Source organism: Penaeus chinensis, chromosome 27 (assembly GCF_019202785.1).
Source record: "Penaeus chinensis breed Huanghai No. 1 chromosome 27, ASM1920278v2, whole genome shotgun sequence".
Classification (NCBI taxonomy): domain Eukaryota; kingdom Metazoa; phylum Arthropoda; class Malacostraca; order Decapoda; family Penaeidae; genus Penaeus; species Penaeus chinensis.
Genome location: NC_061845.1, coordinates 26,484,586 through 26,490,852, shown reverse-complemented (window position 1 = coordinate 26,490,852; position 6,267 = coordinate 26,484,586).

Here is a 6,267-nt window from a genome sequence, read left to right as displayed (position 1 = left end):
GTATACACATACATACATACATATATATATATATATATATATATATATATATATATATATGCATGTATAAACATATATATATATATATATATATATATATATATATATATATATATATATGCATGTATATACATATACATATATATATACATATACATTATATATATATATATATATGTATATGTATATATATGTATATGTATATACATGCATATATATATATATATATATATATATATATATATATATATATATGTTTATACATGAATATATATATATATATATATATATATATATATATATATATATATATATATATATATATATATAAATATATATCTGTGTGTGTGTGTGTCTGTAAATATATATATATATATATATATATATATATATATATATATATATATATATATATATTATATATATATATATATATATATATATTTACAGACACACACACACACAGATATATATTTATATATATATATATATATATATATATATATATATATATATATATTCATGTGTGTCCTTATCTCTTCATCTATCTCAAGTACATCATTGAAAAAAATAAAAAATCATAATACATGAGTATTTGTCATCAAGGTTGAGTGTTAAAATCTTTGCATTTTATTTATATTGACATAATTAAATATTGAACACTGTTTCATAATTAGACTTGCTAATTGGCATTTATTATGGATGATTATTTTTTACTGATGATGATGGATTTAAGTTTGAAAGAGAGAGAGAGAGAGAGAGAGAGAGAGAGAGAGAGAGAGAGAGAGAGAGAGAGAGAGAGAGAGAGAGAGAGAGAGAGAGAGAGAGAGAGAAAGAGAATAAAAAAGAAAGAGAGATAGGAATTCTCTCCCTCGTGACTGAAAATTTTATCACACACTTCGTCCTTCCCCCCATACCCCCCCCCCTCCAAAAAAAGAGGAAAAAAAAGTTCCTTGTATACGTTTCCAAAGTCTGAGTAAGCCGGATACGGTCGTAAAGTATGTGACAGTGATCAGCTTTCCCGTATCAGATGCGAAGGTGGGCTATTATTAAAAGGAAAAAGAATGATGGAGAAAAAAAAATGAAGAAAAAGAAAAAGAAAATGAAAAGGTCCATCCAAACCCTTCTCATCCCCTCCCCCCTTTCACCCCCCCCCCCCGCCCTGCGGTCGCCGTGACGATAATGTAATCATTCCAATCACGATAAAATGCTGAGATTTTTTTCCCCCCCTTTTTTTCATAATTATCATTTTTAAAAGATATTTCTAAAGGACACGGCGGCGTGAAGGATGGAGGGAGACTTTCCGGCTCCTGAGGAAAGATGAGAGCCTTTGCCGTCCGGGTCTCTGACGGAGACACACGTACATACATGAAAACATACATGAAAAAAAGAGAGAAAAAATACGGTCAATCATGTACATATACTTATCTATCTATCTATTTCTGTATAGCACACACATGGGATTTAAGGATTATTAGAAATTATATATAGCTGAATCTATATAAAACATCTATGTACATATTTATTCTTTCTTTTTCATTAAAAGTTAAGAAAAAAATACTACATTCATATATCTTTATAAAACAGAATAACAAAAACAAACATATACACTTATTCTTATCGACATCCTTATAAAGAAAAATAAACATACATATATCAATTCTTTATCGACATCTTTATACGAAAAAGAGTATATACATTAATTTCTATCGATATTTTCAAGCTTGAACGACAACTGTTCCCACGATGTGCTCCTAGCTAACGAAGGGAGCAGAGAGGGTGCGGGGTACCGGCGACTTATCGAGATTTCGTTTCTGATAAGCGCAAAGGGATCGGCCGACAGATAAGAAGAAAAAAAGAAAAAATACGAAGGATTGAAAAGGAGAAAGAAAAATGGAATCGAAGGGACGAAGAAGAGTTAGAAAGGAAAGGGAAAAACATAATTGAAAGAAATCTGAAAGCAAGGAAAGAAAAAAAAAAAGTAAAAAAAATGTATAAGGATGTAATTGCGTTAATTTAATTTTTCTAAAAAAAAAAACTATGATAGAGGTGTGGTATTAATGATACACTTCATGGTTTTGGAAATGTATGAGCTGATTGATTAATGACACTGAATGTAGGTGAATAAATAATTACTTCAGGAGTCTATTTCGATATGCATATTACTTAATAATTATGTAGTCTCTCTCTCTCTCGCTCTCCCCTTCTTTCTCTCTCTCTCTCACACGCACGCAACACCCACACATACATACACACACCATGTTATATAAAACGTTATATTTCCCTCCTCTCCAGTAAGTGTATATATGTGTGCGTGTGCGTATATCTGCATGTGTATTTATATTTCTTTGCCTCCCTCTCCTATCGCTTCCTTTTCCCTTCCCTCTCGCTTCGGCTCCATCTTCGTCTCAACCTAACGCCGTCCTCCCGTCTTCTCCCTTCCCCATTTCTTCGGCTCCCCCCCACTTCCCCCTTTCTTCATCTCCCTCTCAAGTCCCTCTTTTTCGCCTCTAGCTTCCCTCTTCCTTCGCCACCTTCTTTCTTGCTTCGCCTACGTTCCCCGTCCCTCTCCCTCCCTCTCCCTTCTCTCCTTCGCCCTTCCCTCTTCCTCTTCCTTCCTCTCCTCTCTTCCTTCCCCTCCTCTCTTTCTTCGCCTCCGTTCTCCTCCTCTCCTTCTCCCTCTCTCTTTTTTCGTCCCCCTCTCCCATCGCCTGCTTCACCCTTCCCTCTTCCTCCACCTCTCTTTTCCTTCGCCTTCGTCCCCCTCTCCCATCGCCTGCTTCAGCTCTCCCTCTTCCTTCGCCTCCTTTCCCCTCCTCTCTTTCTCCCTCTCCCCCATCCCTCTTTTTTTGTCCCCCTCTCCTATCGTCTGCTTCACCCTACCCTCTTCCTCCACCTCTCTCTTCCTTCGCCTCCGTTCCCATCCTCTCTTTCTCCTTCTCCCCCCTCTCTCTTTTTTCGTCCCCCTCACCTATCGCCTGCTTCACCCTTCCCTCTTCCTTCGCCTCCGTTTCCCTCCTCTGTTTTTCCCTCTCCCCTCTCTCTCTTTTTTCGTCCCCCTCTCCTATCGCCTGCCTCACCCTTCCCTCTTCCTTCGCCTCCCTTTCAGCTCTCCTTAACCCCATTCTCCCGTCTCTTCCCCAGGACTGCCGCTGTTGCCGCGAGACCCACCTCCGGGCGCGCGACGTGGTGCTCACCCACTGTTACGACGGCGACGGCAACCGCATTACTGGCGACAACGGCAAGCTGACGGTCAAGCTGCGCGAACCTGCGGACTGCCAGTGCTTCAAGTGCGGTAATTCGATCCGATAAGGAGTTCGGTCCCAAATCGATGCCCGGTTGTCGTGTTGGAACTCAACCCGACGCGTGATCGGCCGTTCGACCTCTGCTCTCGATGGATAACATAGTCCTACCTCTGCGATTTATTTTTGATCTTCAGTGATAAGTAGCATGGCGATTTCAATCACGGTTTGATGAATACAAATATACATACAACTGTGCTACGGGCCAGTGTCCAAACTCTAATTATCATCCTTCAAATTTAGCAAGTGATGAATAGAGATTCATTCATCTGTTTCCACCATGGGGGAAATTCCATTGAAAAATCCACTAGGGCGAATTATCAAAATAAAGAAATCCTGAAATTTCGAGAGCAATCGAAGCATTCACATACATAATCAATTTCACTGTTATATTCATCCATAAGATCACTTTTTACCCCTTTGTCATTTATGTCAAATAATACTCATAGAAACACATGTATATCATAAAACAACCTTCCTTCTTGTAAAACATGTTTATATAATGACCTAGCAATGTTTCTTAGTCTAGTCGATGTAGCATACTTGAAGAAAAGGAGGAAAAGGAGACATCAAAAGATCTGAAAGGTGTGCGAGTGACGAGTTCCTTTCTATTCAAATTTTCCTGCATTTTTTTCTACGTCTGGCAAATTGTCTATGGCTTACTTGTGCATCTTGAAATAAATTTATCTAACAGGCATGATCATTTTTTACTTTACCCTTATAAAAACTAAACGCCCAGAATTTCCAGAGATTTTAATGCCGCGTGGGCAAAATCTACGGTCAATGCTCGTGATCTTTCCCATACGGGTAAGCTGATGGCTGACCAATTAGTCTGTATCCAATTAGTCTGTTATGTGCAGGCGGAGTGCTGGATATGGTCATTAATAAAGAGCATTATCAGTCTACTGGTTTCCTTCACTCATCAAAAGCCCAACTAAAACCCAGCCATGTAATACACTTGGTAGAATCGTTAAAACACAAGGCAGAACAAGCAATTCGGTTATTTGTCGAAAAGTATTTGATGATAGACAAAGCCATCGCACCTGCTGGACGGCACTCGATCATGTAGACATTAACATGCAGTACTATACAGTTATTGCAGTTAATAGGTTTTTCCATGGCCTTTCACAAGTAGATATAGAATGCGTTAGGCTTTCCCTCTTTCCGAAACGGGACTTGTGTATTCTTTTCATCATTAGTTTCACCACAACTGCCTATATATGTATATGTATATGTATACATATATACACATACATATACACATATAAACATTTATACATATGTTCATATATATACATATACATGTATATATACATATATACACATGTTCATATATATACATATACATGTATATATCTATATATACATATATGTACATATTCATATATTTACATACAAATTTTTATATACATATAAATATACACACACATGTATATTTACATACATACACATATAAATGTGTGTGTATGTATATATACGTACACACACACACACACACACACACACACACACACACACACACACACACACACACACACACACACACACACACACACACACATTTATATGTGTAATGGTTAAAAGCAAAATAAATGTGCTAGACATCTAAGGTCATGTAGCACTATAGTAAATGGTAGTGAAGGGGGGTTGAGTTGGTGATTAGTTGTCAAAGTTGGGCAAAGGAATTGACGAGTAAATGGGTTAAGGTCGGGTAAGGTAATGTATAGGGGTTAGATTAAGTGAAGGATGTATATGCGTTTGAGGAAGGAAAAAAGGTTGTCAAAGCAGAAAGTGTGAGAAGCTGTGGGAGGGATCACGAAAATCGGTCCCATATGGCTGGGCTAGATAGAGTATTTAAGAATTTTGTAGAGATGGGGGTAGCAGAAGGACGGGGGCGTGTGGAAGAGGGAGTAGTGTTGAGAGAGATAGTGTTATGGGGAGGTGGACAATAAGGTTGTAAGGTAGTAATAAGGGAGGATGGGGTAGTTGATGAAGGTTGTGGGGGCATAGTTGTTGAAGTTGAGCATGCTGGGAGTAGAAATGTCTCCTGGGGTGTTGATTAGGGTGGATACTGTACTAGTCGGCATTGAGGTGGGGGTATTAGTTGGTGTTCAGAGCCGTGGTCAAAGGAGAGCCTGGGGTAAGGGAATCGGGCGAGTTTAAATTGATGGAGCTATTTGATGAAGAGGCAAGCCTTATTGCTTCTAATAATGGTATGGTTAATGGTTATTCATTGTTGGACATGATAAGCCTGGAGTATGTTGGGGAGAGAAACGGTCCACCCCTCAGGGTCGCTTGAGGGGTAAGGGCTAGACAACTAAAGCAGGGGAATACCGTGCCCATGGCTCCCTCAGGCCTTTCAGGACTGGCACAAAGTCAGCCTTTCATCCTTTCAGCACGGCTCTAACACCTTAGGAAGTGGCTAGTAGAAGGGATTGGTGAAGGGACAGAAACGAAAAAGTAGGAAGAAAAAAAAGACCATGCAAAATTTGTTGAGTCGAGGGCTGAGTCCCAAGGTTGGGGAGTTCCCCAGCATTGGGTCCCAGTCTCCGCCTCCTAAGCCCCCCCACGACAACAACGGGCATGGGATTGGGGGGGATGGGGAGAGGAAGTGGTTACATGCTTTTAATCCTCATCAATTTGCAGTTCAGAGTATAGTCCATGCTGTAGTAAAGCACAATCACCAGTCTGTCAATGCCACTTCAAACTTTTTCAAACATTTTCTTGTTTACTGTGATAATGCACACAGAATGTGTACGTGTACGTGTAGTTCAACATTGCGAACAGTTATTAGGTTTTGGTTATATTTCGTAATGATTATCTCAAACCTCAATGTTCATCCCTTCATTTGGTTATTATTTGGCAGTTTTGGAAGTGTCATAGTAAACATAATCTATAGCAACATTTTTTTTGTGAATGCTCTAGAAGCCTTAAGTGGGTTTGAAAAACAGAAAAAATGGTATAC